Source organism: Chiloscyllium plagiosum, unplaced genomic scaffold (genome assembly GCF_037043375.1).
Source record: "Chiloscyllium plagiosum isolate Xiang-an unplaced genomic scaffold, Cpla_swu_hap1 HiC_scaffold_48, whole genome shotgun sequence".
NCBI classification, from domain to species: domain Eukaryota; kingdom Metazoa; phylum Chordata; class Chondrichthyes; order Orectolobiformes; family Hemiscylliidae; genus Chiloscyllium; species Chiloscyllium plagiosum.
In genome coordinates, this window is record NW_028270186.1 from 39,572,007 (window position 1) to 39,585,314 (window position 13,308).

The following is a 13,308-nucleotide window of genomic DNA, read 5'->3' on the forward strand; positions in this document are numbered from 1 at the left end:
GCAGGCCTGTAGTACAGTCATATCAAACTGATTATTCATTCTTATTTCTCAGTTCCATTACATAGTTTCAGTGGGCGATCCCCAGGAATATCCTGTCTCAGTGCTGCAGTGATGTTTTCACTGATCAAAAACTCCACTCCCCCTACTCCCTTGCCTCCCTTTCTATCCATCTTGTTGAATCTGTCCTCTGGAACAATGATCTGCGAGTCCTGTCCCTCCCTCAGCTGTGTTTCTGTAATTCCTGTCATTTCCCAGTCCCATCTTCGCATCCATGCCGTGCGTTCATCTGCCTTACCTGTCAGGCATTTTACATCAAAGTAAATGTAATTTAATTGATGAGTATTCCCTCATTGCCTGCTGTGCTCTTGCCTGGTTATCAATTGAAATTAGAGATGGAAATGTGTTGCTGGAAAAGCGCAGCAGGTCAGGCAGCATCTAGGGAACAGGAGAATCGACGTTTCGGGCGTTAGCCCTTCTTCAGGAAATGTCGATTCTCCTGTTCCCTAGATGCTGCCTGACGTGCTGCGCTTTTCCAGCAACACATTTCCATCTCTGATCTCCAGCATCTGCAGACCTCACTTTCTCCTCAAAGATATCAATTGAAATTACTTTGTTGAAATTCTGTCCCAGCCTCAACCTTCAGACTGCAGCCAGAGACCGTCCCCCTCTCTGTAGACAACACCCTCACCTTTCCTGTCTTTTGCAATCCTGATAATGATACCTTCTGCTTTCACTTCCGAGTGATTAATGTCCATTAGGAACAGCAGTGGGTCCTGCACAGATCCCTGTGGTACACCTGCTGGACAAAGGCTTTCAATCACAAAACCAACCCTCCACTAATTGTGGTGCCAATTTTCCAACATGCCTTCAATCCCATAGGATCTTCCCTTTTGGACCAGCCTTCCTTGTGGGACCTTGTTGAAGGCCATAATGAACTCCATGGTATCCACATCATCTGCACTGCCCTCATTAATATTTTCAGACACCATTTCATCAGACAAGATATTCCTGTATCAAATCTGTGCTGACTATCCCTAATCAATCCTTACCTTTCCAGTTATTAATTCAAACTGTCCCTCAGAATTGGGACATTGGGATCACTTCTTGGGTAGAGGTGACCTGTACCAGGGGATGAATGGCACTGGATGCAGAGGGGCACCAGCATCTCAGGGAGGAGATGTGCTTGTATTACCTTGCAGAATTTAAACTATTTTGGCAGAAAGTTGAGACTCTGAATAAGACAGGGGCCATCAACTCGTCAGGGGAAAATACATCAGCCATCGAGAGCAAGTTTCCTATCCAGGATATCCGGGGCACAGAATAGGGAGGGAAAAGACGTATGGTTTTCAATGCATTAATTTCAATGCACGAGGCCTGACTGGTAAGGCAGACAAGTTCAGACCATGAATTAGCTCTGCGGACTGGGATATTATAGCCACAACAGAAACATAGCTGAGAGAAGGGCAGGACTGGCAGAACAGGGTTCCAGGATACAGAAGCTACAGGCGTGACAGAAGGACAAGTAAGTGAGGAGGGGAAGTTCTCCCTTTGATTAGGGAGGACAGAACAACAGTGCTGAGAGACAGTATTGTTGAGCAGTCATTAAATGAGGCCATATTTTCAAAAGTTAGAAACAAAAAGGGGATGGTCAGTCTGCTAGGTTGGTGTTCTAGACCCCCAAATAGCCAGCGGGTACGAGAGGAGAAAATGCGTATAAAAATAATAGAGTAGTATTGGTTGGAGATTTTAACTTACGATGGATTGACTGGGTCACCCACATTGTAAAAGGACCGTACGAGGTGGAATTTGTCAAATACGTCTAAGAAAGTTTCCTAAACCAAGATATAGAGGGTTCCACGCTACTCAGACGGATGCAACACTGGACCTCCCGTCAGAAACCGAGGTTGGGCAAGTGACTGAAGTGTCAGTCAGAGAGCACTTTGTGTCCAGTGACCACAACTGTCTTTGTTTTAACATAGTTATGGAAAAAGATCAGACAGGTCCACAGATTCAGGTCTTAAACTGGAACAGGGTCAATATTGGGGCCATTCAGAAGGATCAAGCAAGGGTTGATTGGGTGAAGGTAAAAATCACACAACACCAGGTTAACATCCAGCTGTTTACACAGGAACCTTGATTATCTGAACGAGATGGGCGGGCAATAGTACATTCAGATAATTGGTTATTCGATTAATCGATTACATGTCGTTCGTTGAGGGCTCAGAGTTTTCGGTAATGCCTAGTCCCCGTTGAGGTGACTAGGCAGCAGCAAACCATGCGTGAGGCCTCACGCCCCATTAGCCCCCCAAAACGTCCCACTGCTCGCCCCCAAACTCTTCCAGCACCGACCCACACCCCTCAACATCGCTCCCCCGCCCGCTCGCAAACCCATCCAACACCACCTTCCGCCCACCTCCAACAGATCACCCCGCCCACTCCAAACACATTCAACATCACCCTCCACCTACCTCCAACAGAGCACACCACCCGCCCCCAAATCCATCCAACATCACCCTCCGCCCACCTCCAACAGAGCACCCCGCCCGCCCCAAACGCATCCAACATCACCCTCCGCTCGCCTCCAACAGAGCACCCCGTCCGCCCCAAACCCATCCAACATCACCCTCCGCTCGCCTCCAACAGAGCACCCCGCCCGCCCCAAACGCATCCAACATCACCCTCCGCTCGCCTCCAACAGAGCACCCCGCCCGCCCCCAAATCCATTCAACATCACCCTCCGCCCACCTCCAACAGAGCACACCGCCCGCCCCCAAAATCCATCCAACATCACCCTCCGCTCACCTCCAACAGAGCACCTCGCCCGCCCCAAACGCATCCAACATCACCCTCCGCTCGCCTCCAACAGATCATCCCGCCCGCCCCCAAACCCATCCAACATCACCCTCCGCTCGCCTCCAACAGATCATCCCGCCCGCCTCCAAATCCATTCAACATCACCCTCCACCCGCCTCCAACAGATCATCCCGCCCGCCTCCAAATCCATCCAACATCACCCTCCGCCCACCTCCAACAGATCATCCCGCCCGCCCCCAAACCCATCCAACATCACCCTCCGCCCACCTCCAACAGATCATCCCGCCCGCCCCCAAACCCATCCAACATCACCCTCCGCTCACCTCCAACAGAGCACCCCGACCGCCCCAAACGCATCCAACATCACCCTCCGCTCACCTCCAACATCACCCTCCGCTCGCCTCCAACATCACCCTCCGCCCGCCCCAACTGAGCACCCTGCCCGCCCAAAAACCCATCCAACATCACCCTCCGCCCACCTCCAACAGAGCACCCCACCCGCCCCAAACCCATGCAACACCACACTCCGCCCGCCTCCAACAGATCACCCTATCCATCCCATACCCATCCAACATCACCCTCTGCCCGCCTCCAACAGAGACCCTGTCTGCCCCCAAACCCATCCATCATCACCCTCCGCCTGCCTCCAACAGAGCACCCCACCTGCCCCCAAACCCATCCAACATCCCCCTCCGCCCGTCTCCAACAGATCACCCCGCTTGCCTCCGAACCCATCCAACATCCCCCTCAGCTCCCCCAAACCTGTCAAATACTGCCCCGCCCGCCTCCAAAAGCGCCCCCCCGCCCGGCCCCAAACCCATCCAACATTACACCCCCCGCCTGCCCCACCTACCATGTGTGCCCATACCCCCAGCTGCCCCGCCCCCCGTGCGCCCCTGCCCTATCATCTCCTCCCCCTCCTGGGCAGCCAGAGCGGACACCAACAGTAAGACAGCTACTGCCTTTGGTGGGTAAGTCTCCAAATAACGCACGCGCACATGCACACATACACGCACGCGCACATGCACACATACACGCACGCGCACATGCACACATACACGCACGCGCACATGCACACATACACGCACGCGCACATGCACACATACACACATACATGCACGTGCACATACACACATAGCCACACACACAACTTTTCCTTCAACATTTTGAAAAGTTACACGTCGGCCCGGTGCAGGACAATGTTCGAGAGAATATCTGGGGAAGGGGGATTTAGGATTTAGCCCTATGCAGAACTCCAGTCTCAGTCTGGAGAGCCAGAGAGGATGGGAGGTCAGTCATTTGGAGATGTAACCTGGGCTCAATATCTCAGCAGTATTTCAGTAGCTGAGATCTGTTTTAATCAGTGTGAACAAAAAAAACACACAGTCAGGGTTCAAGCAGCTCTTTGATGTAATGTTTCTATCGGGACCTCGAGATCTCCTTTGGATAATCCGATATTCAGATAATTGATATTTGGATAATCGATGACCCACTGTGTTTGGAAGCATTAGATTTAGAAGCACTGGTGATCATTCAAAAGATGAAAGACTTAATCAAAACTTGTTTAATATTTCATTCCATGACACTACCATCCAGTTACTATAAATTCTGTGTCTTATGACTGTGCTCCACAACCACCTGATGAAGAAGCAGCACTTCGAAAGCCAGTGCTTCTAAATAGACCTAGTGCACCTGTAAGCTGGTGTTGTGTGATTTTTAACTTTGCCGATCCCAGTCCAACACCGACACGTCCAAATCATGGGTCAGTCTGTTTGATGGAAAAGGAATAACTGGCAAATGGGAGGCTTTTAAAAGTGTGATCTCAAGAATCCAGTATGTCCCTGTTAGTGTGAAGGGAAAATACCCTACAACCCTTCCCACTTTGACCATTCTGGAGATGGTTACTAATGCTCCCTTATCTGTGAAACTGTCTCCAACCAAAATTACTGCCCTTCTGGTAAATCTGTCAGACACTATACCCTTCATATCTGGCTCACCTGCAGAGCCTAAACCTTCCTGTATCTATAAACATCTTCAGCCATGACTACCCTCCATATCTCTATTTGTTCCTCCAGTCTATACAACCCACTTTATCACTGTAATCTGCTCGATTCGCCTGAAACATTCCTGCCTGTATAAACCGCTCCATCCAATCAACGTCCTTATCCCTGTCACCTGGCCCATCCCTCCCAACCTTTCCATCTCCCTGAAATCCTGCAGGCCCTACAGCTCTCCGCATTTCTGTTCTCTCCTATGGCTCTATGGTCCTCCTTCCCTGTGAAACCACCTCCAATCCCCACACCCAGCCCAGTCTGGGTCATCTGCTTCAGATCAGGCCACTGGTGTTTCTGTTACCTCTGGCACTCCGAGAACACCTTCCTAATTGTGTCTATTCATTCACATCTGATCCCGTTCAGCCTCGTGAAACCTCTTCCTGCCATTGTAACCCACCCTGTTTGGAACACAGAACAGTACAGCACAGTTTCTCCTGTCACCACATCTTTCTGGTGACCAAACCTTGCTGATACTTTGACAATTCCAAAAAAAAACTGAAATTGACTTTTTCCTAGAATTTCCTGTCAGAGCCTAATTCACTGTCCGTTCCTGTTCCTTTCTGCTTGTCTTCAGTCACATCGCCATGCTGTCCTGATGCGTCACCTTCTCACTTTGGATTTGGAAAGCTCCTTTCACCTGAACTCTGTCCCTGCATCCTCTCTGTCAGTTTAAAGCCCTGTCCAGAAACCCACTGAAATGTTTGGCCAGGACACTGCTCCCAGTAGTGTTGTTTTTAATTCACTCATGGGATGTTGCTGTCTCTGGCTGGCCAGCATTTCATGACCACACCCAAGCTGCCGTTTAGCGAGTGACTTCCCGATCATTTCAGGGGGCAGTTGAGAGTCAACATCCTTGCTCTGGGTCTGGATTCATATGTAGGCCAGACCGGCAGTCCATAACAGATTTCCTTACTTAAAGGGTATTAAGTAAGTTAGATGGGTATCCCTGCTACCGGCGTTAAATTCTGGATGAGGAATCAATTGAGGGTAACACTAGGCCATTGCCTAGCCCACTGATTGCTCACTTATCCCTGAGTACTGCTCCCAGTGCACCTTCGTCCTGACCGTGATTTGATCCTGATACCTTTCAGCACTCTCGTGCTATCACTCAGTATCTCTCCATGTGGTATCTGTCACTGTGAGGGTATAATTGCTGCCCGTGGCTGCACCTTTTGCTGTTATTCCAGATCCTGACCCAACAGTATTCTCCACTCCAGGGAGACGCAGCAGCACAGGCCAGGGATGGAGACTGGATTTTCCAGGTCTCTGTGGGACTCAGTGCCATTCTCCATGTGTAACCCTCACTGTATCAGTCTAATGTCCCATTCTGTTCATTTCTCTGACTCCTGTAAGTATTCAGGATGCTCCTGACTCAGCAGAATTCCCAATTCCTGTTTCATTCATCACCACATTGAAGACAATCGGTCAGCCAGAGAGATGAAGAGAGACATATGGAGCCTTCAAAAAATCCTGCAGATCTGTAAGATCACTCACAGTGAACAGAGCAGAGTGTATTTAAGGGATCGAACTTTGGTCTAGAAGACATGACATAGATACAGTGTTGAAGAACGAACACAGTGCATGATGGTCCCAGGCTCAAACACCCCCCTCTTGTTAATTTTTAACTCTGCTGTACTGAGCCTTCCTGTGTCAATCCAGGCCTGTGCTGTCTTAGTAAGGATCTATAGAATAGAGGAGAAAGCAGGCCTTCCTCAAGGTGATGGTATTGAATCCTGGGATCTTTCCGTTCTATATTCCCTCCTCACGCTGTCTCTTGTCATGTGATAGAGTCATACAGCAAGGAAACATGCCTTTCGGTCCAACTTGTTTGTGCCAATGTCTTGAATGCTTGTAATTCCCAGAATTTTTCCTATTTCTGTAACCTCCACCACTATCATATTCCCGCTGTATATTTGAAACCTACTCCGATGCTGACAACACTCCCTATGTGTAAATTGCTCCCATGTTGATAACATGCCAATCTCAATAATCTCATCCTGCACCCAGTACAATAATTCCTATTTCTGTAGTTTTGCACAATACTTACAGTGCCCCCATCTCTGTAAAATCATCCAGCCGGGACCAAAATACCCATGAGTGTACTTTCCTCAAGCCCCAAGAGAACATGATGTCACTGTAACCTTCTGCAGTTCCGATCACACTCCTGAATCTTGGCCTTTAGCACCACACGATTTCAGTAACCTTCTCCCATCCCTACCACCTTCCTTATCTGTATAAACACCTCCAGACCTTTTTCAAGCCACAACAGCAGGCCACATCTCTGTTTGCTCATCCATTCCCTACAGTCCTCCCAGCACCTCAAACACTCTCTGTTTGCGTAATTCTGCAGTTTGGGGCAGCACGGTGGCTCAGTGGGGTACAATAGTGCTTCACAGCACCAGAGACCCAGGTTCAACCCCAGCCTCGGGTGACTGTCGGTGTGGAGTCTGCGCATTCTCCCCGTGTCTGCGTGGGTTTCCTCCGGGTGCTTCGGTTTCCTCCCACGGTCCAAAGATGTGCAGCTCAGGGGAATTGGCCATGCTAAATTGCCCATAGTGTTAGGTAAATTGTCGGAGAAAAGCGGGTCTGTGTGGGTTACTCTTTGGAGAGTTGGTGTGGACTTGTTGGGCCGAAGTACCTGTTCTCATGCTGTAGGGAATCTAATCTAAACTCTCCCTCTGCATTCCATATTACTGTCCCTAAATATATCCCTCTATCCATAAACAGTCCCAAACCCTTCACACCTCAAGACTCTGTGAACTCCCACAGCTCCAACATCCCTCCTTCACTGTGTAACCTTTTCCATTTCTGAAACACTCTGAAAATGTGGACATCCGACAATCCTCCCTATCTGTGCAATCCTCTCAGGTCCCTGTAAAACACCCGATCTGTGGAAACAACTCCAATGCTTGTGACTCTCCCGATCAGTTTCTACAAGACTGGCTATCTATGTAACATCCTCCTGTCGCTATCACCAGCCCTGTCAATGTAAGCTTCTCCAGTCTCCCCACCAATCTAATCATCTCCATAACCTTTTTCAGCTCTTAGACCCCTATCTGTGTAAACGTTACATTCCCCTACAACTATCCCTAAAGCAGAAACCTCCTCCAGTGTCTGTAATACTCCCTATCTGTGTTTGTGTCTCCAGGCTCTATTGCTGTTCCTGTCTCTGTAAGCTCTGACAGATTGTACAGCTTTCCGGTCCATATAATTTCCAGAACCTCAGCATCTGACATCAACAAATGTCTTCATTAACTACAGCCTTCCGTATCTCTGTTTGTTCCTCAATTCTATACAACTTCATAGTCTCTGTTAATAGCACCATTCCATAAAATACTCCCTGTCTGCGTAAACTGCCCCAATCCTCCACTGAGAAGCCTCCCTGTCCTTTTGATCACCTGTAATCCCTTCAGATCTCCCTGTATCTTCCCTGATTCCATTGAATACGGTTCATCTCATATTGTAACTCCTCTAACTCATGTGTTACTCCATATCTCTGTGGTATTCTTCAGTTCCTGCAATTCTCATTCTTTATCTCCAGAGTTTCTAATCCCCCTGATCGATGTAAGGTTATTGATCCCTTACAGCATGTTTAACACCTGTAGCAGCCGTCAACTCCTCAACGCATCCTGTCCCTGTAACCTCCTCAAGTACTACAGCTCACTGTCTTTGTAATATCTTCCAGTATCTGCAACCCTGTTGGTTTTTGTAACCCCCTCCAGAACAGCACTCCACATCTCTGTGTAACTGATGGGAATGCTGCAAACCTGCCTTCACAGTCCTCAATAACTCTCTGAATTCCTGCATCCCTACAACCCTCAGTATCTCTGGTTCCTCCAATCCCTACACTTCTCCCTGGCTGTGTGAACTGATCCAACCTCTTCAACCCTCCCTATCTCACTCACTCCTGCAGCTCCATCTATTGTCCATGTCAGTGTAATTCCCGACACCAACAATCCTCCCGGTCTCAATAAACTCCTGCAGCTCCAACTACCACGACAATCTATGTAGTCTCCAGTCCGTCCAATCCTCCCTTTCTCTATAAACTCCTGTAGCTCCAAATACCACCCCATCTGTCTACTCTCCAGTGCCTATAACCCTCCCTTTCTCTATAATATCCTGTCTCTCCAACTACTACTGTGTAATCTCTAGCCCCTATATTCCTCCTGATCTCTGTAACTCCTTCAGAACTGATAACCCTGTAACTCTCCTTGACATCTTTCAGCCCGACAACCATCTGATCTCTAACCACCAATAGTGATCTCAAACCACCCAAACTCGGTAATATCCTCCAGTCTCTACAACCCAGCTTTTCTTTGTTCTCTTCTCTGGTGTCTGTATTCCCCTTTATCTCCGGTTACAGATCCTTGCTCAGGGAAGCAATGTCTCAGTACCTAATCCGTAAGCAAACAGGAATCTTTGGTGTATCAATAAATGTGCTTCATTTTCTAAATTTTAACGACTGCAAGTTCAACCTTCTCCACCTCTTCTCATCAATATCCCTCCATTTTGAGGAACAGTCTGGTTAACCTTCTCTGGGCTGCCCCCAATGCAAGGACATTTTCCCCCAGATAGGGGACCAACCTGTTCACAGTATTCTCAGTGTGGGCTGACTGGAGTCCTCTATATTTATGGAGAAAGTGAGGTCTGCAGATGCTGGAGATCAGAGCTGGAAATGTGTTGCTGGAAAAGCGCAGCAGGTCAGGCAGCATCCAGGGAACAGGAGAATCGACGTTTCGGGCATAAGCCCTTCTTCAGGAATAAGGAAGGTTTGTCCAGCAGGCTAAGATAAAAGGTAGGGAGGAGGGACTTGGGGGAGGGGCGTCGGAAATGTGATAGGTGGAAAGAGGTCAAGGTGAGGGTGAAAGGTCAGACTGGGGTGGGGGCGGAGAGGTCGGCAAGAAGATTGCAGGTTAGGAAGGCGGTGCTGAATTCGATGGATTTGACTGAGACAAGGTGGGGGGAGGGGAAATGAGGAAACTGGTGAAATCCGAGTTCATCCCTTGTGGTTGGAGGGTTCCCAGGCGGAAGATGAGGCGTTCTTCCTCCAACTGTCGTTTTGTTGTGGTCTGACGATGGAGGAGTCCAAAGACCTGCATATCCTTGGTGGAGTGGGAGGGGGAATTGAAATGTTGAGCTACAGGGTGGTTGGGTTGGTTGGTCTGGGTGTCCCAGAGGTGTTCTCTGAAACGCTCCGCAAGTAGCCGGCCTGTCTCCCCAATATAGAGGAGGCCACATCGGGTGCAGAGGATGCAATAGATGATATGTGTGGGAGTGCAGGTGAATCTGTGGTGGATATGGAAGTTTCCTTTGGGGCCTTGGAGGGAGGTGAGGGGAGAGGTGTGGGCGCAAGTCTTGCACCTCCTGCGGTTGCAGGGGAAGGTGCCGGGAGTGGAGGTTGGGTTGGTGGGGGGCGTGGATCTGACGAGGGAGTCACGGAGGGAGTGGTCTTTACGGAATGCTGATAGGGGAGGAAAGGGAAATATATCCTTGGTGGTGGGGTCCGTTTGGAGGTAGCGGAAATGACGGCGGATGATGCGCTGTACATGGAGATTGGTGGGGTGGTAGGTGAGGACCAGTGGGGTTCTGTCCTGGTGGCGGTTGGAGGGGCGGGGCTCAAGGGCCATCATGTATAGGGATAGAATTAGGCCATTCGGTCCATCAGGTCTATTCTACGATTCGATTATGGACGCATTGTTTCTCAACCCCATTCTCTCACTCCCTGTAACCATTGATCTCCTTATTCATTCAGAACCTGCTTATCTCTGAGTTAGATACACTGAATCACTTAGCATCCACAGCCCCATAAGGGAGTGAGTTCCACAGATCCATCGCCCTCTGGCTGAATAAATTTCTCCACTTCTCCATTCTGAAGGGTCATTCCTTCGTTCTGAAGCTGTGCCCTTGGCCCCTAGTTTGTCCTACTACTGGAAACATCCTCCCTACGTCCACTCCATCCAGGCCCCTCCGTATTCTGTAAGTTTGAATGAGATTCTACCGCCGTCTCTGAAACTTCATCCAGTGCAGACCCAGACACTTCACCTGCTCCTCATATGACACGAATTTCATTTCTGGGATCGTTCTTGGAAACCCATTTCTCGTACCCCTTCACATCCTTTGTCCAGACTCTGAATGAATATCGTGTAGAGTGTAGTCCCAAAACTGACCCCTGCAGAGCTCCCCTCATCACCAGTTCCCATCGTGATAAAATCCCCTTTCTTCTCACACTCTGCCTTGTGCCAATCAGACAAATCCACTATCCATGTTAAGCATGTTGGTCTGAAATGAAAATTTCATTTCACACACACTGCTGAATTTATGTTTTGATCTGGCTGTAAACAGCAGAGTTTCACCATTACCTTCCCATCTGTAATTCCCCGGAGAAGGTGGTGGTGAGCTGGCTTCCTCACCCACTGCAGTCCTTTGGGTGTAGGGACAGACACAGTGCTGGGAGGATGGAGAGTGGCTTGGCGGGCACCTTGGAAATGCTGGTGTTCCCGTGCACCCGGAGCTCCTGTCCTTCCAGGATATAGTTGTTCCAGGTTTGTGAAGGGCTGTTGAAAGAGACTTCTTTAGTGATCTCAGTGCTACTTGTAGATATTTTATTCATTTATTCATGAAGATAAGCTTTGTTGGCTGAGCTCGCATGTGTTGTTGATTTGGAGTTGTCCCTGAGAAGGTGGCGGTGAGCCACTGCATTAGCTGTTGGAACTGTTATTATCTGTGTCCCCTCCAGCAGGCGCTACAACACTCCTCACGTCTATAACTGCACACAGACAATGCAGCTCTACCTTTTATATCTGGCATCCTCCCCGACTTATAACTCTTGTAGTTCCTCACAATATCTCACCTCCTCCATTCCCATCTGTGCCTGAGATCTCTAAAATTTCTTTATTCTTGTTTAAACTTCTGATCACCTAAACTCGATCCCTTTTTAAATTTGTAAACCCTTAAGCTTCTGTAACTCTCCATATAACTGTATTCAATGACAGCACAGGTTCCCTTCCTAAATCTCTATAATTACGATGGTTGTGTGTGCTAAATTGGCACTTTTCATCCTCCTTATCCTTCTAAGAACTTCCAGCCCCTATAATCCCATATTTGGAATGCTCCCATTCTCTGCACCTCCTCAATTCCTGAGGGTCCTTGAACACCACAAGTGCTCCAAAAGTTTATATTCCGCCCAGTTACTGTAAGTTTTCTAACTCTGTAACATTCAACAGTCTCCAGTACCTTACACCACTTGCTGTCAATTTGTATTTGTTGAAGTCTACACATTTCTGTCAGCAGCTCAGAAAAAGCCTTTTAGGTTCTCCAAAGCTCCGTCATGGACAAGCCACCATCTCTGTATTTCCTTTGCCTTCTTCAATGTCTGAAACTCTCACTGTATCTTCCAGCAAACGTCTTTAGTTGCTGCAGGTCTGCCTAGCTCCCCAGACAATCTGTTCCATCCCATACAGCTCGCTCAATCACTGTAACCCCCTCTGTTCTGTCTAATCCTCCTCTTTTCCACTGTCTTCCAGGCACAACAGAGATCCTATAAGAGAGCAATGCGGAATGGGATGTTATAAACCTCAGCTGAGGCTTGAGGCCTACCAATACCTGGGAGTCACAAAGGAAGGAACCTGAGAGAGAGCACCACAGAGCGGGAGAATATTCATCAGCAGCGAGGATCGAGGCTGACTGGGACTTGGAGTTGGAGAAACAGCAGAGCAGGAACCTCGAAATCAGCACCGAATCACAGGTGGAGTGAACATGTGACAGAACAACTTGGAGCGGGAGCAGAGGCTAACTCACACCTGGGAGTTGCAGAGGCAGCAAAGTGGGAGGATATAAATCAACACTGAGGATCAAGGCCTAATTGTGCCTGGGAGTCACAGAGACGGTGACCCTGTGAGGGAGCAGAGTGGAGTGGGATCTGGAGGTTTACACGTCCCTGAGAGTCACAAAGACGGTGACCCTGTGAGGGAGCAGAGTGGAGTGGGAGCGGGAGGAGGACACGTACCAGGGAGTCACAGAGACGGTGACCCTGTGAGGGAGCAGAGTGGAGTGGGAGCTGGAGGTTTACACGTCCCTGAGAGTCACAAAGACGGTGACTCTGTGAGGAAGTAGAGTGTAGTGGGAGCTGGAGGATTACACGTACCAGGGAGTCACAGAGACGGTGACCCTGTGAGGGAGCAGAGTGGAGTGGGAGCTGGAGGATTACACGTACCTGGGAATCACAGAGACAGTGACCCTGTGAGGGAGCAGAGTGGAGTGGGAGCTGGAAGATTACACGTACCTGGGAGTAACAGAGACAACTTTCTGCTGGTGGGACCTGCCTGCACTGAGTTTGAAAGAAGTGCAAGAGCTGTCACAGAAAAGTCTGCAAGTTCATTGGCTGATAAATACACCGGTATTAGCGACTGTCAGTTAATTGCTGTAAGTTAGCAATTTTTTT

The 13,308-nt window shown here is 49.0% G+C and overlaps 1 long non-coding RNA gene across 1 annotated transcript in view; it reads left to right on the forward strand.

The window, feature by feature from the left end:
* Positions 1-12,655, forward strand: part of LOC148135881 (uncharacterized) — a 44,742-nt gene extending 32,087 nt beyond the window's left edge. The window contains exon 7 of the long non-coding RNA XR_015754808.1: positions 12,392-12,655. This is a non-coding gene — a long non-coding RNA (uncharacterized LOC148135881). The remainder of the gene's footprint in view (positions 1-12,391) is intronic.
* Positions 12,656-13,308: the final 653 nt, after the last annotated feature.